Source organism: Triturus cristatus, chromosome 12 (assembly GCF_964204655.1).
Source record: "Triturus cristatus chromosome 12, aTriCri1.1, whole genome shotgun sequence".
Lineage (NCBI taxonomy): Eukaryota > Metazoa > Chordata > Amphibia > Caudata > Salamandridae > Triturus > Triturus cristatus.
Genome location: NC_140595.1, coordinates 477,449,020 through 477,475,107, shown reverse-complemented (window position 1 = coordinate 477,475,107; position 26,088 = coordinate 477,449,020).

Below are 26,088 nucleotides of genomic sequence, written 5' to 3'. Positions count from 1 at the left end.
ACTGATTTGCTACAGCAATCGAATATCTCCTTCTATATATACGCAGATGACACACAGTTTTACATCAAGGTCACCTCCCTTGAAAAGATCAAGTTGATGAATCATGCTCTTGAAAAGACAGTCCACTGGCTAACCACCAACCACCTTAAGCTAAACTCACAAAAAACTGAATTCCTTCTATTTCCCCCCCCAAAAAAAGATCTGCGACGTTGATGGGCTTGACCAAAATAATCACTGCTCTAAACTGTACCTCAATCCTAGTGGACTCCACCAAATCACTTGGAATAATGCAGGATAAGTACATTAAACATGCAAACATACATCAACATGCTAGCTAAAAATGCCCGTTTTCACCTCAGTTATCTCAGAAAAATTAAACCATTCATCGAGACACCGGACCTCAAAACTGCAGTTCAAGCGTTAGTCATCTCGAGGCTGGAATATGGATGTACAATGCTATTGGATCTTCCCAAGATCTCCACAGCACCTTTAAAAACTTGCCTCCACGCAGCTGCAAGACTCTTAATAGGTTCTAGAAAATTTGACCACATCTCGCCACACCTGAAAGCACTCAACTGTCTGCCTTACGAAGCAAGAATACAGCTAAAGATAGCCTGCATCACTCATAAAGATTTACACCACAAGACACCCCAATATCTAGCCCAGAAACTTACACTATCGGGTAGAAACAGACTCACTAGGAGCTCTGACAATCTGCTCATAAAATCTTCCTCACTCAGCAGGAAAAAAATATTTGATAGAGCATTCTCCGGAGCCGCACCAAGAATTTGTAGCTCTTCCCCCCGAGGATCGGAAGATTCTCTTCTACATCAACATTCAAAACGGAAAATAAAACCTTTCAGACGAGAATTTTTCTCCCTCAAATCCTTAGCACTCTCCACTGATCTCCTTTCGACTTGCCCCTCTATTGAATGACTCTCCACACTTCTTCAATCACTGTTTCCTGAGGAAATCTACCATTGTGTACATCCCTACTTACATCTTACCTAGCCCGCTATTCTAAACTCATCTCTATGATTCTTTGTGTAGACTGCCTTGACGAATAAGATTTGATTGTATTTAAATTTGCATTAATGCCCGGAACTGAAGTACCTTGTCTTCTTAACATGTTTTTATCGTATTGTACTTATCCGTTCTTCATATCTGCCTGATTTCATTCTGTCAAGGACCCTACTAAACTGTCTTGAATTTGTTTTACTCTTTACGGTGAAGCACTCTGTTACCCTATGTTGGGTCTTGTTCGCGCTATACAAAACTCCGAAAATAAAATAAAAAGGCAGCTGGAAACATAGCTACATTAGCATGAGATTGGCAACATCATGGGCAACTGTGTGTATATACTAGAAAATCTAATTAAGATAACTATTTTGTAGGTAGGAGTGAATCTCCTTACACTTTGGGAAATGATTGGAAATTGAGTACTATGTTTAGATGGAGCAGATCCTGTTATTCCAGGAGTCTACTATATTTGTGGGAAGGATGCTTATTACAGGTTACCCAGGAGATGATATGGAACATGTTATATGAGGATAGCTTTTCCACACATCTATCATGTGGAATTTCTTGATGACCCAACAGGGGAAGAACCTTTGAGAACTAAGAGAGGTGCTAGTGATATTGTGGGAGACATTTCTGGTGCTATAATACCATCTGTAGGAGTTATACTGAATTTGCATAACATTAGAAAGCTTTCCACAGTAGTTGATAAGTTGCCTACTAGTACGGGTTAAGGATTTTTTGTTATAGATGGTTGCTATTAGATCCATGGTTTTTCAGAACAGACTTGCATTAGACGTCATTCTCACGAAAGAGTGCGGAGTCTGTCGGATGTTAAAAGTTCAACAATGTTGTGCTTACATTCCTGACACGAGTAAGAACTTGAAGAAATAAATTAAGAACATTACCCTTTTAAACAGAGATTTGAAGGGGTTGGAAGCAACAGATGCATGGGAATACATTTTCTGCTATAGGCAGATGGTTTTGAAACTCAGGGAGTGGAATTGTTGGAAGCATCGTGTAGGAAAGTAGGATCGGCTCCTTATGGTTACCCCCACTTTTTACTAAATGTGATACTGTTTTTGACTAGTTTGACTGGGATCCTGCTAATCAGGACCCCAGTATTTTTCCTTAAACTGTTATGTCACATACCTGGGTACAATCAAGATTGAATACTGGGGTACACTTGCCAGTCCCTAGTATATGGTACCCATGTGCCCAGGGTATAGGTACCCCAGAGGCCTCCCATGGGCTGAAGAATGTATTATGCTACCGATAAGAGGTCATGCAAAATGGAACTATATGTCTGCCACTGTAGCCTGTGTAAGTCGGTGCATGCACCACTTACTATATCTAAGGGTCACTGCAGTTAAAACCTATCAGTCACCCCTATAGCAGGCCTTTACAATCCTGAAGGCAGGGTGCTTGGTTCTAAGTAAGAGGGTGCCTCTGCATGAACAGGACACCCCTGCAGACCACGGAGTCCATTCTCCCGGGTTGTCAGTTAAGCAGCAATATACAACCTATAGAGGGGCATTACGTGACCGCTTGATGACCAACTCTAAAATGGCTGAAACTAACCTTATTGTGTTTGGTATCAAACATGTTGGAATCATACCCCCACACTGGTAACTGGTGTGGGAGGTATGATTTCACCCCTTAGAAGCGAGCTCCGTGGGGTCCCTGGTGTTCCCGGTACCAGCCTTCTAGTCCCGGACAGCACAAAATGGTTGCTGCCGACCAGAGACACATTTCTGCCCTCCTGCTTCGGAGCCAAGCTGGAGCAGGGGAAGGCAAAACAATAGGCATCCTGTCACAGGGAGGTGTGACCCCCTCCCAGACAGGATTTAGTGTATTAGGGCTGGGAAGGTGCTCTTGCCAGGGAGCGAAATTCTGACTGAGGTGCACATTTGGCCCCCCTGTGCATAGTCTAGTTCAAATCAGTCCTGGGAGCCATTGGCTGCCGCTATGGCACGAAAAAGGACAAAGCACCTCCCCACTGTCCAGACCCTCCCCTGGGAGGGTGACTTGAATCTCTTCCGTGGGTAAATAAGGGCTTACCTGGCTGTAGGACCTTAGATGCAACGTGGACAAGATTCTGAACCAGAAACCACTGAACTTCGGCCATCTGGACACTCTGGACTTTGCTGGACTTTGTTTGGGCCCAACTTCATCTCCCACTCAGTCTGCTGCATTGTCTGTGCCCGTGCACCATACAGGATCCATGCAGGACCTGTGGAGCATCAAGGACAACTGAAGATATCTCCCTTGGATTGAAGGAGTCATTCCCCTGCATTCGCAGGCACCTCATTGCTGCTGATTGGTCTGCTGATCCCGAGTTCCTATGGACTCCGAAGGGTCCAGCAGCACAGGAGGTGGGGTTCTATGTCTTTCAAGGTCCGGGCTGCCCTCTTACCAAGTTTGAGGCCAGTTTGCTTCATGGGGGCTGCAATACCCAAACCCCTGTGCAAAGGGCTAATTTGCAAGTGCATGAGCTTGTTGGCATTCCTTTGACAAGTGCATTGGGCTCAGAGTAACCCCAATCTCTGGCACTATTTCCTACCAAGAACTTTGACCTCCTCACACCGAGTGCTCCGTGGGCAGTTGTTTGGTGAAATTGCTTGAGGTCCTCTTGCGAATCCTGTGCCTCCGACCTGTGAGTCCACTGAGGGTCAACTCTTCTTTTCTTGGGCTCCCTTGGTTCTTCCAGGCCTACTCTGACTCTCCTTGCTGTGGTGAGTCTCCTGGACCTTGCTGGTCCGAACCGTACACATCCTTGACCTTCTGCGTGGGTTGCCATTGCCAAGGCTTGTTTGTGCTCTGCCAGACACTGACCCCTCAGCACTCAACACCCTTTGTGGGACAGCTCATATCTGGCTCGCGGTTGTCCTCAACGTCTCCTGGTCCCTGTAGCTGCAGAGTCAAGGATTCCATCAACTCCTCTGATATAGGTGGGCATTCATCTACCAAGCCCCTGGTCACTCCCAAGTGACCCAGATTCTGTCCCCTCAGCTTCCAGGTACTTCTCGACAAGAATCCACTTTTGGATTCCAACTCACACTTTTCTTCCCTCAAGCAGTGACTCTTCTTCAAAGTCCTCCACTGGGTTCAACGGTGGTTTCCGACATCACTTCAGACCTATGCACCTGGCTTCCCTGGGATAGGTAACTTGGGTACCTCGGTATCCACGAGTAGGGTGGCTCTCCAAACCTCTGTCTTCCATGGGGTTTCTTTAAAGTCCACTGGGAAGGGTCCTTAAACTCTAAAAACTCAACCGTGACTTTCCCATAGAACTGTACAGAGCATGCAGTTGTGTATCCACGCTGCACCCGTCCTCTGTGGGGTCCCTATCTATTCACCTTGGGTGGTTCCTTGACATCCCAGTGATTCTACGTCCTCTCAATACTGTTGTGACTCGAGTAGTAGTTCTTATACCACGTACTTAGTACATGGTTCCCCCCTCCCGAGACCACTATATATTAGTGCTATTTGTTGTCATTTCTGTGCTTAAGTATTGTGTGCTTTGTGATTATCCCCGTGTAGGAGATATTGTGTCGTACTAGATAGTGTTATATTAATAAATACATATTTTTATAACTACAGTGTGATTCTCCTTTTATTTAACCAATACTATAAGATTCTATTCTGGTAAAACAAGCTGCTTAATATTCCTTCAAGACTAAACCTGAAGGCTTCTATCCACAGCTACCATCTGGATAGCTGTCTAAGGTTATCTTTGACCTCTTAAATCATCATAAGGGTTGTTTGGACTGGTGCAAGGTTCCCACTTTAATTAGTGGACAGCATGTACCAGGCCAACTTCTCACATTGGTGTGCCGCGAATGGTATTCAAGCCTGGATTGTTTTACCAGATAAATCTTTGTATTGATTAACTGAAAACCACTAAGTACTAGGTACATATAATACTAGCTTAAAATAAGTAAGTTCTACTGAACTTAGGGTTGGGTAAGTCAAGGGTCCAGCACACCTTTTCTCCAACCTCAGAGAGTTTAGTTCCCATTAGGTTAGGTAGGTGCAACACTGCACCTCACTAAGTATGTCTTCTAAAGGATATGCCAGTGGCTCTCTGCCCTCTAGATACAGTGCGCTTTCATTCAAAGAATTGAAAGCCCTGTGTGCCTCTAGAAAGCTGAAGACAGGGAGAAGTGCCAACATTCAACACCTGGTAGAGGTGTTACTTCTAGATGACTTAAGGAAAACCCCTGGGTCAGATGCCCTGGGTGGGAAAGGGAACGAAGACAGGTCAGGAGGTGTCACCTTATATGACCTAGACTCTAACTCTGACCAGGGAGAACCTGAAGGTTCTCACCTGGATAACTCAGATCTTCAAGAGGAGAATGGAGGAGGCCATGAGGCCCCCCTTCACTCCTCCTGTGAAAGTGCATGCAGAGTTTACCAAGGAGATCTAGATCTCCCTCTGCAGAATGTAATCACTCAGGAAAGTCTGTAGGGACTTCTGTATCTAGCAAGAGGGATCACTCTTATGTTAGGGAATACCAACTTCTTGAGCTTGAGAAAGCTAGGCTTAGGCTCAGGCAAGAGCAGTTGGCCCCTGATAAAGAGTTCCTAGAAGTCCAGAGAGCTAGAACTAGAGTCCCATGATGGCAGCAACAGTGTCCCTAGAGTCAAGGAACATTCCTTTGATTATAGGCACCTGAGCAAGATTGCCCCTCCCTACCATGTTGGGGATGACATACACAAATGGATAACTGCTTTAGAGAGGGCCTGTAAAGTTCAGAGGCCCCTCAGGAGCAGTGGGCAGCTATCTTGTGGCTCTACTTTGCTGACAAACGTAGAGATAAGCTCCTCACTGTTAGAGAAGAGGATGCTGACAATTACTCAGTTTAGAAGAGTGCTCTCATTGATGGGTTTGGCTTAACCACTGAACAATATAAGATGAAGTTCAGAGACATGCAGAAGACACAGAATCAGGAATGGGTAGACTTTGTGGATAGTGCCATTAACACTCTGGAAGGCTGGTTGCTTGCCAACCAAGTGAATGATGTCAAGGGATTATACAATTTGACTATGAGGGAGCAGATCCTTAACAATTGCCAAAACCAGTTATTGCATCCGTACCTGGTTGATTCTGAACTGACTTCTCCCCAAGAATTGGGAAAGAAGGCAGATAAGTGGGTCAGAACCAGGGTGAAGCAAAAAAAAAACAGAACAATGGTGGTGACCAAAAGAAGCAAGAATCTAAAACTCCAGATAAGAGTGGGGACAAGGGTAAAGATCAAAAACAGTCTTCACCAGGGCCCCAAAAATCTGCATGGGGGGGGGGGGGAGAGAGTCACAATCCAATAAGGGTAAAGGCAAAAAGAAACCTTGGTGTTACTTGTGTAAGGTAAAGACCCATTGGACAAACGATGCTGATTGTCCAAAAGCCAAGGGGAATCCTCCTATCACCACTGACCCCAAGGCAATTACACCCCCTAGCACAAATGCAAGTGGTGGCACACAGAACAAGGGATTAGTAGGGTTAGCTTTGGGCTCTGAGATGGGTTCTGGCCTAGTCAGAACCCCAGCTCAGGCTGTGCTTGTCAGTGATGGTGGCATGGATGTTGCCACCTTATTTGTCAGTCCCAGTAATCCGGGCACATACAGACAACAGCCTTTAATACATGGTAAGGAGGCCATGGCATACATGGACACTGGTGCAAGTGTCACTATGGTGGCAGAGGATCGTGTGGCCCTTGACAAAATCATACTTGGAGAAATGTACCAAGTGACCAATGCAAACAATGTCAGGACTGACCATTCCTTGGCAGTTGGTAATTTCAGCTGGGGAGGGATAACTGGCCCTAAGAAAGTTGTAGTTAGCTCGGACCTACCAGTGGAATGTTTGTTGGGCAGTGATTTGGAAACTTCAGTCTGGGCTAAAGTGGAACTAAGGCCTCATGCAGCAATGCTGGGCATGACTGCAGATGTGTTTGCTGTGACCAGGTCACAGGCCAAACTGACATCCACTGAACATGCCCTGGATCCTGGAACAATGCACCAGAGGCCTTCCAAAAGAAAGGAGCAAGAGGGGTAAGGCTGTTTCTTCCCCCAGACTCAGAGTGAGGATCAGTCTCTTGAGGGGAATGATCTTAGTCCCTGTGAAGGAACTGTCTCAGATGAACTTGAACCTGACCAGGATGAGGACAGGGGACCCTTCCAGGGCAGACTTGAGTTTGGAGCAGCAAACCTGCCCCTCTCTTGAAAGCCTCAGACAGAAAGCTGGTGCTGAGGCTGCTGGGAGTCTCAGTGGGTCCCATAGAATCTACTGGGATGAGGGGCTCCTTTGCTCAGATGGTAGAGACCCCAAACCTGGTGCCACCAGGAGGTTGGTCATACCTCTGAAGTTTAGAGGCTTCCTGCTCACCTTGGCACTTAATATTCCCTTAGCAGGACACCTAGGCCAAAGTAAGACTTGGGACAGGCTTGTCCCTCATTTTCACTGGCCTCACATGTCTGAAGACACAAAGGGATTTTGTCACTCCTGTACCACCTGCCAGGCCAGTGGTAAGTCAGGTAGTACCACAGAAGCCCCCCTCATACCACTACCATTGGTGGTGGTACCCTTTGAGAGGGTTGGGAATTATATAATTGGTCCCATGATCCTTCCTACAGCATCTGAACACAGTTACATAGTAGTGGTAGTGGACCATGCCACTAGGTATCCAGAAGCAATACCCCCTAGAACCACCACAGCCTCTGTTGTGGCCAGGGCCCGCCTGGGAATCTTTTCCAGAGTGGGTTTTCCCAAGGAGGTCTTAACTGTCAGAGCTACCAACTTCATGTCAAGTTACATAACTGCAATGTGGAAGGAGTGTGGAGTGAACTAAAAGTTCACCACACCCTATCACCCACAATGCAGTGGGTTAGTTGAAAGGTTCAACAAAACCCTCAAGGGCATGATCATGGGCCTCCCAGAAGAGCTTAGGCGAAAATGGGATGTTATATTGCCTTGCCTTCTCTTTGCCTACACAGAGGTCCCACGGAAGGGGTTAGCTACAGCCCTTTTGAACTTCTGTTTGGGCATCCAGTTAGGGGTCCCCTGTGTTTGGTGAAGGAGGGATGGGAGTTACCTCTCAAACCTCCCAAACAAGACATTGTGGATTATGTACTTGGTCTCCGCTCCAGGATGGCTGAGTACATGAAGAAGGCCAGCAAAAACCTTGAGGTCAGTCAAAAATTACAGAAAGCTTGGCATGACCAAGAGGCTGTTCTGACTGTTTACAAGCCAGGGCAGAAGGTATGGGTGTTGGAGCCTGTGGCCCCAGAAGCCCTCTAAGACAAATGGAGTGGACCCCAAACTATAATTGAGCAGAAAGGTATGGCCACCTATCTGGTGGACCTTGGCACTTCTAGGAGCCCCCATAAGGTGCTCCATGTGAACAGGCTCAAACCTTTTGTGGACAGGGCTGACATGGTCCAACCAATTCCGTTATACACAAAGTGTCTCAGGTACAAGCAAAAGAAGGCTTAATGAGTCTTGGGACCAAAAGACCTATTGGGCATGGACCAGTAAATACGTCGACGTTTCGACCCTGAAGTATGCGCAATTAGGTAGGCGTCATGGCGGGTCCTTTTCACGACAATGGGACAATAGTGGAGACAGCCACTTTTTGCTTGTACCTGAGACACTTTATGTGTAACGAAATTGGTTGGACCCCATCATAAAACCTTGTATATTTTGTATATATTTGTGTATTGCCAGATCACTTATATATAAATGACATATTCAATTATGTCACCTTGTCACTTTATCCACTTTATTCTAGTCACTCACGTCATTTGATGATTGTTTTGCACTTTGACAGCCTTATAAGAAAAGAAAAAGTAAAAACTTGACTTTACTGCCAAACTGTTTGTCTTCCGTGTTCCAATTTAATCTGTTAAGAAATTCATTATTTTCATTTAAATTGTTTTCACATGATTAAAAATTCTTGACCTGTCAAGCAATGTTCTTACCCGACAGAACCATTTGTAGCTCTTTATAAACTTTAATTAGTGGACAGCATATAACAGGCCAACTTCTCACACATCCTGAATCACTTACTGATTATTTATTTTTTATTATTCTTGTTTGTAATTTATAAGGGATATAAACGTGCACAAGTGAAAAGGGGAATGAAGAGAAAGAGAGCAGACATAGAACTAGAAAATAGATGGAGCAAGTTCCATGATGACATAAAGTTTTTTGAGAAATCCAGAAGATAGATGATGAAAACAACTAGATTGTGATTTGTTCATCTGATAAGAGATACTTGTCTTGATGTGATTGCTTGATTTGCCACCAGAGGGGGTATTCGAAAAGCGTAATTTTGGCTTCACCCTTACGGGTCACAAATACAAAATATAAACATGCACTTAGCATCTGCTTTCTGTGTGGCCTAATGATGTTAAAGTAGGTGTTGCACTTGAGAGCACTGTTAAAGTGCATTCACTGTAGAATTATAGAATTCTCATACACTGCGTGCCTTAATTCATTAAATGACATTTACTGTTTAGGTGATTGAATAGAAACCATCCTTATACTATTAAAATTAACTTACTTTAGAAACGAAAAAAGATTTATGTGATGTGTGCACTAATGTTCCATATTTGCATTTAAATGTAGTTCTTAGTCATACTTCAACACACGTATCAAAGATTTAATCGGTATGCAATGTGTAATGTAACTCTAATAAACTGACATTTACCATTTATTTGCATGTTGAACGTGCAGCGCATAATAAATATGCACCTTTGATATAATATGCTAATTTGAAATTGCTAGGCCTGTATTTCTTTTGGCATGAAATGCTGTTTTCCATTTTCTAATTTTATGTCTTTTTGCAGGTGCAATTCGGATGTTTTGTTAGTTTGATAATAGATATAACACCGTACTAGTGATAGAGAGAGAGCCTGAGAAGAAGACCTTGTCAAGGAACATGGAGAGCACATGGTCAAAGGACAATACCATTCCCATGTTTTTCCTGGGAGAAATTGTTAATGTTTCAACTCACAACGTGAGAATGGAAAGGATAATGAAGCCACTGATCATGCGAACAGAGGGATGTTACTTGGGAGATTCTGGTTGAAATAACTGGAGTTCACACTGTCTGAGGTTAAGCCACATTCCTTTGGACTTTGAGTGGTTTAGACCTTGAAAAGTATTCCCTTTGATTCTTTATTGAGTGTGGCTTATGCTCATGGATGTCATTTGGGGGTAGTCATGGGTCGCACCCTCTGCGGCCAGGGGCCGCAAAGGAAGTGCCAGGAGAAGCAGGGAGAAAGCTAGAGATCACAGCTGCGACCCGACTATTGACTTCAGGAGCAAACTGATAGGGCGTGAGCAGCTGTTGCCCATCTGCACGGCTGGAAGGACCCACTCCCCACCCTTTTCCTTGACAAGGAGAGTGTCTGTAAGGTTGAACAATGGTCCGCCTGACAGACAATCTTCTTGTTCAGGTCATGCAGCAAGGAGCAAGACGTGCTAAATGCGCAGACGACTGACTGCCTGAGCTGAATATTGCCAGGTTGACAATTTCACAGCCATGTGGGCGAGACCTCATCAGTCTGGTAAAATTGTCTTGAGACCCACCCCTTCATGACGAGGGGAGTGTCAATGAGACTGCTAACCCCACTGTCACTGATTGACACTCTGTCCTGGGCACTTCAGGGCTTAATACTGAAGTGCCCAAGCCCGAGAATAAATCAGTGATCCCATGTTACCTTGTCCCAGAGTGTGGTGGGGTCAGCAGTCTCACTCTATGATAAGTTAGGGACTGATGCCTGACCTCATTGGCTGACTCCCGTGCATGTATGTATGTATTTATTGGTATCAGCTATGGACAACATCTGCTCTAGAGTCTTTTCTGGTCCCACAGTGTGCAAGAACAATTCTGGGGCTTTGTACTATCAATGCACTTCTTCAAAGGTTGAAATTGGACAAATACTGAGTCTCTCCAGAGTCCATGTCTTTGATTGGCAAAGCTATTATTAAATCAATTTTTGGGTGGAGTGCTGCAATTGATACTACTATGCAGTGTAAGGGCTGCCTACCCATGGCCTTCATTGACCATAAACCAGTGGCTATCTATGAAAGTATCATTGATGAAATTGTTCCCTGTTTAGCTAGGAGACTCTATTTACAGTTTAGGTTTGGAACCCTACCTGTAAAATAATTTACTAGCAAATGGCAACAGGATAGTGGTACTAAGGATGATCTGTGCGTAGGGTGCAAAGGGGGTCCCCAATTCCCTTACTCATGCCTTGTTTTTCTGACCTCTAAAACCAACTGCGTGTTCCCCTTCACAAAAACCTGGTCATTAGAGAATACCAGGAGGCATTTAGATTACTGAAGTTCAACACCAGCCGGGTTGTGGTTTTTTGCCTGGCCAAGTGTTTGATGGCAATCTGGATAAGGCGCTTGAAATATGTACGGACAGCTTTTAATCTGTGAAATTGATTATTTGATGCCTAGGATACACTGTGGTTGGATGTGCAATGTTGTTGTTTCTTTTTCTCTGTGCAGGCCATAATCTTCGTTTTGCTGCTGCTTTTCCTATGTATTATAGTCAGTTATTAAATCTGTGATTTTATACCGTTTTGAAGTCATGTTTTAAATGCACTTCTTGCACTTTTTTCAACTATATTTGATGTTGTCTATAATTGTGTTTGTATGTATATGTGTGATGTTTGTTGGTTTGTCAACACTTTTCTGATCTAAAGTGATTGAAATAAAGTCGTTTGATGATGATGAATGTATGTATTTGTGAGTGAGTGTTGCGAATGGGTGTGTGTGCACTCATGTGTGAATGCATGGGTGTGAGTTAGAGTGTATGTATGCATGTGTGGCCCCCTCCCTCCTAAAATTACCGGCCGTCACTGGGCATGAGGCTTGCATGAGGCAGGATTGCATCAAAGAGGCTAAAATCAGGCCACTTCCTGGATCAACTTCAAAAAATGCATGCGTATAAGATTAATGGAACACCAAAGGGAGTAGTCAAGAACACCACAAATCTCATTGCATGAGTCCCGAAGACCAGTAATCTTGCTGCTGTGAGTATCTGTTAAGGGACCCTCTAGGGTAACACATGAGCTGATAGGTGGAGGCGGATGCTGACTGCCAAGTAGGTTCATGAAAGATACATTTGTGAATCAAGCCCATAATGAGTACTAGAACCCACACAACTAATCAAAAACTAAGAATGTGATTGGTACAGCAGGTTTTAAACTGTAATAGAGGAATACATGATGATAACTGACACATGATATGTTTTCGAATATCTCGGATATAGAAATAGGATATTGTTCTCACACACATGTGACCTAAATTCGCAAAACAGTATATTTGTTCAACATTTCCTTCCTTGTTCCTCCCTGCCTGTCTAGTAGATAACGACGCGATTTAGGTACACAGTTTCTTATTCAATACACAAGTATGATTTGTTGAGTGTAGGTGGGAGTACCCAGAGTCCACGGTTTAGACCAAAGTGGAGTTCCCCAACATCATAAGGGAAGAAGCTGAGTTAGAAAAGAGAACAATAAAACAAAACTGAAAATAAGGAACAAACAATCAAATCAAGAAGACAAGAAGGTAAGCTGGGTATGTGTACTGATGGGAGCATCTAGTTAGTAAAAAGTGAAAATATTGCTTGGTGGAGCTTTAAATGAGTCGCTTTAGGATGGTAGAATAATTATTCTGTGGTTTTCTCACAGATGGTGAAACATTGGGGGTGCCCCCTTACCCTGTTTCTTTTTTTATTAATCAGTGAATCCTTGGTTTAATGAATGAGGTAAGAAATGCCCCCCATGTTTACATGTTAACAGGATGTAATTTAACATTTCTTTTTTAATACTGAGAACTTGCATGTTGCTCTGAGCATGGATTTATCATAGATAAACATAAGGGTTATTTAGGGAGCTGGATGGTCTTGTGAAGCTGCATGTCTTTTGTAGACCGAGGCTTGTTGGCTCAATAATGATAATTATGAGTGCATCACTACATCTGGGTGTGCGTCTGTGGCTTGCTTGACTTTTGTCAACAATGTTTATCACATGAGGATGACACTGGGTCGTCTTCATAAATTTTTTGTTTGGATTTTGAAGTTTGTTCCTCATTTTCACTCCTGTAGCAGGATAAATGGGGTTGTGAGGCTGGAAGGTGGCCCTCAATAATTGAGTTAGATTAGTTGTGGGTCAAGTATATGGTTACTCTAATAATACAGGGAGGTTAGGGCGATCACTGTCAGGATGGCGTGCCAGATTTTTGAGTGTCATTCATGCCATTTTTCTTATGATGCATTTTAGGTTTGATTTTTGAGTGTCATTCATGCCATTTTTCTTATGATGCAGGGCAATCTTTGACTTCATCTTTAGTAGTCTGAAGTTGATCTAATGAAGCACCGGGTGTCTGGGTAGGTATATACACCCAATACTTCCTAGTTAGGTGTTGACATGAATTAAAAACCAGTGCTTAAAAACCACTGAAATTTGCCAGTCATACTTCAGTGAGCTAACTATAACTTGCACACCTGCTAGGCACTGCTGATGAACTCAGATATTACATCACTCATTACATGTTAAATGGCATCATCAAGGACATCATAGATGACATCATCCAAGTTACTTCTCCTCAAATTAGTCTACAAACGGCTCGATCAATTTAGAAAGGAAAGAAAGTTTCTATTGGAAGTGCATGTTTTACTCAGTATGTCAGATTTTATTCTCACTTGGCTGAGAAAGCAAGTGTGAATTCACAGAAAATAGGCTCTCATTTTAGCTTCTGGAGCACCTTCCATAACATCTATGAGAAAATCATGAGAGAAAAAGGTTTCTCTCAAACATGGCTCATCAAATCCCAGCAGAGGGTCAGCATTTTACACAGGATAAAATCACCTATAATACACCGGAAGGCTAAAATTAGAATGGTACCTCCAAAAAATGATCTATATTTTGACTAAAATCTGTTATCACCATTTATATAAGCTTCATTTGGCAACCCTTAAAAACAGGATTTCACTACAATACATTTCAGTGGGGACCATGTCCCAAGGTCCTGTAATTACTGCCACAACATGTTGTAGCTAACCGATCAATGAGGGGAGTGGGACCGTTGGGGCCCACCCATATGCCCTTTAGGGTCAGGGTGTGCTTACTCTGACCCCTCATATATATTTCTTTAACTCATACTCAGGACACATGGACCATGCCACTGAGCCCTCTAATGGCAGCCACACCATATTGTTCAGCTCGTGACCAACCAATCAGGACTGACTAGTCAGCTTTAAAGTGACAAATCGGAGCATATCTGGACACCAGAAAGTCCAAATACCACTATGATTTGAATGCTAATTTCTTGAAGACACTGGAACAGATTTACACCAATTCACAAACAGCAGGCTTTCTGAGTAAAGATCTAGCTTTCTGTCAAATTTTGTGTAACTATGTTCAGTGATTTTTTTGTGTATCGGCCAACAACGTTTCCCATTGGAATTAATATGGGAATTTCCCTCAGGAATTAATATGGGAAATCCATGTTTTAGGACAGCCTCATGCTGTGCACAGCATGGGATTGGCTGCAGGGCCAGCTTGTGTCCAGGTCCTGTGCCCAGCACCCATATCCAGCCAACCTCCCATCACATATGGCCCTCAGCGGTGCACTGCATTTAGTTGGCCATAGGCTGGCCTGCGGTTCAGCTTTGCACCCGCCCCTGTGTGAGGGTAACCCCCATTGATGGTGACCCTTGCGGTGGGTTCTATGGCTGAAATTTATGACCTGAAAAATGTTAACAGAAAGACTCAGAGACATGTTGATCTTTTTTTATTAAGGCTTTGTTGAAAACAAAAATGAAAATTAATTTTATTACACTTTGCAATGTGTGAATTTATATAATGTACTTTGATTATAATTATTGATGACTTTTTCACAAAGACAATAGGTCTGCTTTATAAATGTTAATATGCTGACCCCTTCATAAAGCGAATAGGTCCACTTTTTATATTTTAGTGTTCTGACCCTTTGACAAAGTCAGTAGATCTGTCTTACTTAAAATGAAACCTTTTATATGCAACATCGCTTAGTCAGCTAGGCCATGCATGCCCGCTGGGGTTTGGGTGCAGTGGGGGGTTGTGCATCAGGGGGAAAGTTGGGTACCATGACACACACAGCGATGGACATCATACTTTACATTGAAAAAAAACCATAGAAATTTACTGAAAAAATAAAGGTTAAAATGATGTTCTAGTTAAGAATTGTAATTATATGTTACTTTTCATAAAATAGGCGTTAGAAATTCACTGAGAAAAAAAATGGTTAAAGGGACGATAAAGTCAGGTGAGAATTTCAAGAGGGCATGCTGGTACAAGGTGATTTAAGATCGATGATGCCTTGAGCCGTCTCGCAGAACATGCTGAAGACCAGTAATCTTGATCTTCTAGGCCAAACACACTTATTACTTAGTACTAACATTCCCCGTCCATCCTTCTTATTACATCTTTCCTATTGGGAAAGATGAAAATCCAAACATTGGGCCATGGGGTGGAGAGTATAGTATGAAATGAGTGGATCGTGGAATCTGGAAATAAAATAGTTAACTACTGTGTTGTCTTCAAAATGATCCACAAATGGGTGATTAGACCTCATTTATACCACTCTAACAACCTCCTAGTAAACCACTGAGACGGGCAAACTCACTTGATGATGGAAATCAATGACTGAGTCAATCATCTACTCGCTTGCAAATTCCCCTCATCAGTGTGGTCATCAAAAACATTTCTCAGCGTAAGCTTGGGCTTGCCTGGTCTGCCAAAGCTATTCATCTTTCCTTTTGTGAGTGAGTTATATACAATTTAGATATGATTTGTTTAGTCTTCATGAACACTCTTGACCCTGAAGACACCTTTGAAGTGCCAGCTGCAAAGCTCCTCGCTCCTTCCAATTCGATGTAGTCCTTGATTCCAGTTTCCGTCATCACCCTTGTATTGAATTTTTGTCAGGGATTGACCCTCATGGAATAATACCTGAATTTGCTGCCATCTATGACCTGATATGTAAATTATTCAGCTTCACTCTTCTGAGCACATTGTTTGAGCACAGACACCACTGAGGATTGTTTAGAATCTGATCAGACATGGGCAATATAACTTCAACTGTCTTCTTTGCTAAATCCAAGAAAACCAAGCGATAATATACTGGTGGACTAAAATGTATCTAAACCTATGGGAAGAAGAACACTGAAGCAGCCATTAAGTCTAAATTTATTTTAGACATTATTTGATGGGTATTTCTATGTCATACAGTGGAGAGATTCGAAAAGATATTTGCTTCTGCACCCAAGCCTCTAGCAGGTTAGCTGCTCCTTTTATTGTCATGAATAAAGTCTCCATAAACATCAAAGCAACAGTCCACATTATACTGAATTTCAATGTGTTGAAACTTCTAAAGCACTGAACAGACTCAACATGTGTCAGCCATGGACCATCTGATCAATAGATCGTGCCTAAGCCTGTTGTTGTGATATGAAAGCATTACTTTGCCCTACGCTTTGTTGGATCCCTCAACTGGTGCTATCATCTTGGTGAAGGAAGAAAGTCAGTTTTAGCTTAAAAGTAAAAATACAAACTGGAACTAAGATGCTTCTAATGAAGCAGTGAGATGATAGGCATCATGGAATTTGATAACTATCAGAAATCAGTGGGTTGTACCGAAGGCAGGATTCTTTGCAGTGTCTTCATCGTGAATCCTACTATCCGTCCCTACTTCAGGTTCTTGGAGTCAAAAGCCAACTTTAAAAAACCCTGACACTTTTTACACCACATAAATAATCTAGAAAAGCATAAGTGCCTTATCTAGATGATTGTTCTCTAACTATTCTTGTATCGGAACGTATGCTGCTTTCTTGTCTACCAATCCTATGGACCACTGAGTTCTAGCAATCCATGAATCTGATGGAGTCTCAGGAAATTAAAATTGATAATCTTGATAGATCATTGACAGGACCTTGTCATTTTCCCCCAATCTGCCCCAGAACTTCCAAAAAAGGAGAGATTCTGTCCACAAGCTGCAAATCTCCTGCCTTCAATTGGCATGGTTAGAATCAATTCTGCAAACATTTTCTTAAAGTGGGCAGAAACCTAGTTTTTGCTGCAGGAAAAGTTAGTAAAAACTGCATAACCATTATTTTAAGAACTCCCTGATCCCTTTCTGGTAAAAGACCATTAAGACATAAAATAATATATTTGTGACTCATGTCCAATCATCAGTATTTATGGCACGAGATAAGTAATTCTTCTATTCATGGCTCTTTTCATTCAAAATGTAAATATTCCACCGGGCCACCACTGAAGCTCTTTTATTGAGTGCAGTTAACCAGACAGATTCAAATACATCTGAAAGCCTCCCCCCCCCCCGCTTGCTGTTTTATCACCAGCAGACTACTATAATTCTTTAGCTATCCTAAAAATGATTTGTGTCAAATAAAACTCCATAACTTGGAGTGGAGCAATCAAGCAAATAACTACCTTACATACTTTGTGTGAGGTACACATATAGGGCAAAAAAGAAAAAAAATATCTGAAATTATGACACCATGACACATGTACAAACAAACCCATTAAAATGCATTAACATGCAACAGGCTCATAAATGATGCACCATATATGGGCATTGTTACACCAATAAGAACACACAAGTCTGGGAAGAACTACAACAAGCAACAAAAAATAAAATGTTGTGTTCAATATACAGTCTAAAGCACATAGGATATGAGCACCAAAACAGTTATACCAAAACAATGCCATTCCAGTATTGCTACTCTGGTAGAAACTAGACTCACATCGAAGTCAAGTCCCGCCCAACCACCACAGGTTATTATATGCAGATCACCAGAATGTGGCAGGACAGTTAACCGTCTGTGTGCCATATTCAATACAGGACATGCAGTCAAGATCCCATTCTGTACACACAACACAGATATTGTCACAAAAGCAAAAAACAACCAGAAATAATATTTAAGAAGTATCGAAATCCCTTACTACATCAGCCACAATACTGTGGGCATTAAAGAGCACACTGTCCATAGGGAGGAACACATAACGTGAGATACACATTGTGTAGGTGAAGCATGAAGTCGTACATTGGGTAAAATTCAGCTACCACAATTAACATACATTATAAAGAACATCACAACATTGCTCTTACGACCTGTTCTGTGGATTCTATAAAAAAACATACTAATACCAACCATCACCTACTTACCCATCTTCACACAGACCCACTGCAAACAACTTGAGCTATACAGCTCAACCAATTTCGGGTCGGCCAGAACAAAGCACCATCAAAATGTATTGGCAAAAATACACAACTGGTAAACCAACCCCCCGCCCCCCAAGCAGTGAACCTCCCACATCTAGCAAGTGAACAACCGCCAAGGACTAAACCTCAGACAATGCCTACTCAGAAGGAACAAGGAATATGGCCATTTGCACAACCATAATGTCACATTTGAATCTGTACCCATAATAACCATCAGCTTTCCCTCACACAATTCTAATTTAGCACACACCATAAGAATCAATTTATGACCTAAAGAAAAGGACACATGCATAGAATACACCTGCAGTGGCAGGCATTACACACCTACTTCAGTACACTTCTCAACCTACACACACACATCCAATCTTACAAGATCAACAAAAGACACCCGCAGCATCACTCATGGCAAGATAGGACTGCAGCAGAATACAGCAGTGTAATGGCCAGCTAACAAAAGTGATCATAGCAACACATAAAAGTTTAAGAACCAGTGACCTTTTACACTTGAGTCTATCAAGTACAGCTACCCAGTGCATCCCATGACCCTACTCCATGGATGCTGGGACTCAGCACCTCAGCACACGATGCAAAACGGCCTTTATCTGTCTAGCATTTAGACAATGTGTGTCTTACTTAGACGAGCGATCAGCAGGTCCCTCAACAATGCTACCAGACTACTTGTGTGAGCTGATACAAAAAAATAAATTCAACAAAATAAACATTGGCAAAGACAAAAGAGAAAAAGCCATCACTAGAACAATTGGATATGTCAATGCTTGTTTCATGTATTTAGAGCTCTTCGCACACAAATGCTGCAGATAATGCAGAGGGTTAGTAGGTAAGCATAAACAGATTGGATAGTTGCAAATGGACACGTTGTTGGTGCATGAGGCATGGAAATAGAAGTTCAAATGTAATGTAAACAGAATTTCTAAAGCGCACTATCACCCCATGGGTATCCTGGCGCTGGCTGACAGTGATTCCTCTACATGCACTTACTTACCCACCAACTGAAAAACCTACAGTACCTCCTAGGGAAAAGATAAGTTTTAAGTTTTTTCCTAAACTGCACGTATTCTTCTACTTCAGGTGGGAGATTATTCCACAGGTGGGCAGCCGCCCAGCTGAAGGCTCTCCCCCCGAACCTGGAGGTTCTTATTCTAGCGGCACCAACCAGGTGAGCCATGGAACAGCTAAGATTACGTGATTGAGCGTGCCAAGCAAACTTTTTCTGCAATGGCAGAGGTCCCGATCCATGAAGGGCCTTAAAAACAATACACAGTGATTTAAACTGGATTCTCTGAGCTAGAGGGAGCCAGTGAAGATCACTAAGGGCCGCAGATGCAGAATCGCCTCGAGTCCTCTTTAAAGCCAGCTTAGCAGCGATTGTCTGTATTCTTTGTAGTTTCAGAATAAGGAAGTTGGCTGAACCGAGGAGCAGGGCGTTGCAGTAGTCCAACCGGCTTAAAATAACACTTCTGACTACAAGTGCCCTAGCTGACGGAGGAAGCATGGGGAGAATTTTCCACAGAGCTTTTATGAGTGAGAAACAACTCCCAACTATCTTGTTCACATGTCTTTTCAGGCTCAACTTATTGTCAAAGACTATGCCCAAATTGCACACTGCAGCCACTGGTATGGGAGGCGTGTCTGCCTGAAAGGGCCAGAAGTTGTCTGGAAGCAGACGAGGGATTTTCTTCACGGTGCAATGTAAGATTTCTGTTTTCCCACCATTAAACTGCAGAGAGTTGTCCATCAGCCATCTAGCTGTCTTCTGCATGCATTCATGGAAGTTACTAAGTGAAGTCAGTTCTCTGCCTTCTAAAGACAAGATAAGCTGAGCATCATCAGCATAGTTCACCAGCTTGATGTTGCAAGATTCAATAGTGGGAATCAGTGGTCTCAAATAAATATTAAAAATGATCGAGCTAATAGATGAACCCTGAGGAACCCCCATGCCTGACCGTTCTAAATTTAGATCGAAAAGGGGCGAGGGCCACAGCTTGTTGCCTATTCTCCAGGTATGACTGAAGCTAGGTAAAGGCCCTGCCCTCCAACCCCAGGTCAGCAAGCCGCCTCAGTAATATTTTATGATTGACCTCGTTGAATGCGGCCGACATATCTAAGAGGATCAGGACGGTCGACTGGCCGTTGTCTGCCCGCATTCTGTGCTCGTCTAATATGACTACTAGAGCTGTCTCTGTCCCATGGCCTGGTCTAAAGCCAAATTGCACATTTTCCAGTCCCCTGATGGTTTCCAAAAATTGGGATAGGATTTTACTGACCATGCGTTCAAGAATTTTTACTGTGTATGGGTGGAGGGAAATAGGTCAATAATTATTAGGGCATTGAGGGTCAAGGGTGGGTTTTTTCAGCAAAGGTGTCACCATCGCCTGTTTACAGCAGGAAGGAACTATCCCGCTGTTCAAAAATTGACTACAGATCTGCTGGAGCTGAGGTAATAGCTCCCTGCCACACTCTTTCCAGACCTTGTGGGGGAGGGGGTCCATCGGGGACCCAGATTTAGTACCAATGGCAAGCTTGAAAAACTCTTCTTCCGAAAGTATACTAAACTGGCTAAGAGTAGCAAGTTTAGTCTCATGAGTCCCATTCTCTGTATGATAGCTATGTACATGCCTCAGATACAGAGTCGCATGAGTTTTCCTTACTTTCTGATAACCCGATGATTATTTTTGAAATTTTCTCCTCAGAGAAAGTGGATAGGCTTTCGCATAGTTCTTGGGTCACAATGGTTTTATTTTTAGAACAATCAGGATTGATCAGTTCATACAATCTTGAAAACCCTCTGGGGATGGAAAACACAAACGAATCACATTACATAGAGACATGTGATCAACTAAACACAGCGAGTAGGATATTATATGATCAGATAGTCAAGCTTTTCTGCCTGTGAAGGTCAGTTGTCTGGTAAAGGTTGTATCCAGCAGAAAGGATGGAAAAGGCGCTGGAGATACAGTCATGCAGGGTTGTGGTGATGCAATGATGATGCAGTGCTGATGGTGCTTGTAGTGTAAGCTGAACTGGACAAGACGTGGCGCTTCTTTTGATTTGCTTGAGGAGTCCCAGTCCTTGTAGACATTACCAGTCGGCATGAGAGTAACATCTTAAAGCAGGAAGATATCAAAAGGAAGAAGTTAAAAAAAACTCTCAGTTCGAAAAATTCTAATTTGAATAAAAAGTTTGAAATTCGAACTTTGACTATTACCACAACCTGGCACTATCACGGTGTCCTTACTGTCCAAATTGGCTAAGACTGGAGTTAGAACATTACATCTGCCCTGCTGAGATAATGGCAATACAAGGAACTGGCGGAGGACGAAGTTACGGTCAAGTTCAGATAGTCAAAAAGAAGGTTTAGCATGTTTAAACTAAAAGCAAAATACCGAGGCAGATAATAACACTTTTGAATTGAACGTTTCTCGCTGGGCTGTATTTCTAAAGAAACGATTCAAATTTTAAACTAAGGGTTCTTCCAGTTCATGTTATTACAGATCTTGCCCTTGGTATGAAACTCCTTTTGTAGGTTGTCCTTACAACACTAATGTTTTGCATGGTTCAGTGTGCCGGCTGTAGTTGTGTGCTGATGACCGTTCTTCTCACGGTTCTTTTTCTTTGCTTCTTCGGGTGCTTGATTGCTGTATTTTGTTATCATCTGAGGACGAGGTGGGGCAGATCGGGTTATCATGATGGGACTCAGACTCCTGCTTCCGTTGATGGAGCCTGTGTAATTGGCTAAGTGTCATCTAACCTGTGATGTGATAGTTGTGATTACAACTGATTTGGTGAGTCAGGGTGTTAATTAGAATTAGGTGGTGATCGACAATGCTTTGAATTCTAGTGGAATGTTAAATCCAGAGGAGGGCCCACAGAGGAAGTTTTCTTCATGACGTCACCCCTTTGATGGAATAAATCCCAATAGTGAATCCTCCTATGGATTTAAAATGTCTTCGATCACTCACATTGTTTGCACCTATTACCCAACCCCAAATCAAGCCACATACCCGGCCAGGTGATTCTTAAATCACATTTATTACAGCTTCCGCGTCTGCCCTTATACACCATTGTTTTTTGATTCCTCAAAGTGTTAAACATAAGACAGTTTTTTAGGTCTCGCCTGGCTATTGCGCAAGCGATTGCTCAGCGAGACTTAGGTAGGGGCTGCAGAAAATGCTCCCAAAGGCTTCCCAGGCGGATTGGGTGGCGGTTACGCGCACAACCATGCGCATTCCATTTGCCACCAGCTACTTCCTGCGTGTGAGCCGCCTCACGCATTCAGAGAGATTTAGTAAGGGGCACAAGACCTTAGGAATGCGGTTTATGGCCAGTGCAAGTGAGGCATTCAAGCGCGAAGCTGGCATCGGACTTGAAAGCAGCAGACTGCTTTCGCCAGCGCACGCTCGGCCTCACTTCCTGCATCCCCTCTTACAACAATTAACTTTCATTATAACTCACACCCCATATGCTCGTTCCCTCCCACCCTTCCTTTGATGTCCGCTTTTCTTGTTGTTTACAAACCACGCCACACACTGCTGCACGCCACACACTGCTGCACGCCACACACTGCTGCACGCCGCACACTGCTGCATGCCGCACACTACCGCACGCCACATACTGCTGCGCACACTGCTGCATTACACACTGCTGCATTACACACTGCTGCACGCCGCACACTGCTGCACGCCTCACACTGCTACACGAAACACTGCTGCACGCCTCACACTGCTGCACGCCTCACGCCACACACTGCTGCACGCCACACACTGCTGTACGCCACACACTGCTGCACGCCTCACACTGCTGCACGCCGCACACTGCTGCACGCCACACACTGCTACACGCCACACACTGCTACATGCCACACACTGCTGCACGCCACACACTGCTGCACGCCACACACTGCTGCACGCCGCTGCACGCCACACACTGCTGCACGCCACACTGCTGCACGTCGCACACTGCTGCATGCCGCACACTGCTACACGAAACACTGCTGCACGCCACACACTGCTGCACGCCACACACTGCTGCACGCCACACACTGCTGCACACAACACACTGCTGCACGCCGCACAATGCTACACGAAACACTGCTGCATGCCACACACTGCTGCACGGCACACACTGCTGCACGCCGCACACTGCTGCACACCACACACTGCTGCACACTGCTGCATTACTCACTGCTGCATGCTGCATGACACTGCTGCACGCAGCACACTGCTGCACGCCACACACTGCTGCACGCTGCACACTGCTGCACGCCACTGCATGCCACACAGTGCTGCATGCCTCACACTGCTACACGAAACACTGCTGCACGCCGCACACTGCTGCACGCCACACACTGCTGCACGCCGCACACTGCTGCACGCCGCACACTGCTGCACTCCACACACTGCTTTTATGCGAGTTTATGCTACTGACATTGTAAATGACAATGCCTTTTATTTGTTTTAAAACCAAAACATAAATAAAAGGCATTGTAATTTTAGAATGACAATAGCTCAAACTCTTATAAATGCGAGACCTATTGCATTGCAAATGCTTGTTGTGTTTTGTACTGAGGCGCTGTGAAAACTCAATTTAAGGATTATATAAATAACCAGATACAAATAACCACTTGATTTGCCACATTACGTATGAGAATTTTCAACAAATAAGGCCAAATTGAATGGCATGAACTGTACATATTCGAAATAGTTTCAGCACAGGAGATAGTAAGTAACACAATGGAAGGCAGTCAGTCCATTTATTTGTTTCTTCGATTTATCAATAAAACACCGAATGTCGGCTAACCATGCTGCTCTGGAGGCTGTACCATAATAAATACAAAACATTGTACACTTTACAAAAGGCAGAGCACGTTGAGACATAAAAACGAAAAACACAACTATCATCTAATGCATATGAGATACAAGAATGCTAAATAAAAAGCAATATAACCCCAAGACAAGTTACTGGACCATGGCTTCTAAAATGACTTTAATAAGGTAAACTGCTGTGACATTTAAAACTAAGAGTGGGCTAGGGAAGTCATTAGTCAGAAATAGTTTTATGACTGATGTCTTCCACTAGATCTAAGTTTCACTAAAATAAGCTTCCAGTAATTGAAATAAGTCTTTGTTCTAGGAATTCTGGGAACGAGTTCATTTTTTGCCGTTTGAAACACAGATTAAACACTAAAGGCAGAACCTGCATGACTATGGCCTCTCTGAACGTCTTCATTGAGCGTCCTACATTTTATTTTGAAAGAATGACTAAATTGCACGTTGTTCCCCTTTGTATATACAGCTTTGACCACAGCAAAAGCCACAATGATACAGCTATTTCCAATGTTTGCACATTTGAGTAAACAGAACTCCATTCGCTCTGGCTAGGGACGATATGTTATTATACCTATACATACTGAAATTGTGTTTTTTTCCTCTAAAACTATTGATATTTGTATTAAATGTTTCACACAAAATGGAGTCTTAGGAATCATCCACCAGCGAATCCAAATAAGAACAGTCAAGGGGAGAACATGACAAACAAGCTGTAGTTTGTGATTTCCTGTTGTACTTTGTTATTATTATATAGTTTTAAAGAGTGCATAGCTACCCGACAGGGTTTTCCAGGGCTAGGTATGTGTAGGGAAGACATCAGAAAGGTACAAAAGAGTCAGATTTAGAAGAGCCAAGTCTTTAGAAGTTTCCAAACAACTCTGAAGGATTAACACACTCTCATAGAAGCAGGTAGTGCGTTCCACAATTGAGAACCCAGATAAGAGAAAGATTGGCAGCTCTATTGGGCTCTCCTGATTGGCGCTACAAAGAAATTACTTTTGCTTAATCGGAGAGAAAGGCTGGGATAGTAGTGTGTTACCAATGATCTAAGATACCAGGGACCTGAGTTTGACATAGCTTTGTGCATTTAGCATAATGCTTTGAACTGGATATGCGTATTCACCGGAAGCCAGTGGAGGTCTCGAAGAAGATTGGATGTGGAGGACTTTTTCAGAAGGTGGAATAATAATCTAGCAGCTGCATTCTGGACTATCTGTAGACGTTTGAGTGAGGCCTTGGAGAACCCCAATATAAAGAATGCCACCATAGTCCAATCTACACAGAATGGAAGCCTGTATTTCTGTTCGCTGGGCATGAACAGGCAGTAACCAAAGTATTTTACTAAGCCACCTTTAAACACCAAAACAGGTGAAGGCTAGCTTCAAAATGTGATGATTCATGAAGAGGTTATCATCACGCCAAAAATCCAAGTCCTTAAACACAGAAGCAGGGACTGGAGGATACCAAGGAGGTCAGACCAGTGATGAGGTCCCCAAAGATGTTGCTTGCTAACAAAACATATGTCTTATCTCCATTTAATTTAAGGGAGTTCTTGCTCATCCAGGCAGCCACCTTCAAAAGACAAACGTCTACGGTATCAGAGCTGTGATCCTCTTTAGGTGAAAGGCAAAAGATAATCTGTGTTGTCTGAGTTGAAAGCAGCTTAACCCCTTCAGTGCCCATGACGAGCTGGACTCGTCATGGGCCGCGGTTGCGCTGTGCCCATGACGAGTCCAGCTCGTCATAGACCCCGCCCGCTAATGCAACGGCCGGCACAGGGCGGGGAAAGGAGCGGGCACTGAAGGGGTTAAAGCAGAACTTCTGTTTACAAGTTATTCCAAACGGGTAGATACAAAAAAAAAGAGTGCCACTTGCTCTGTGCATTAGTAACTGCAAGGAGCTGTATACACAAGA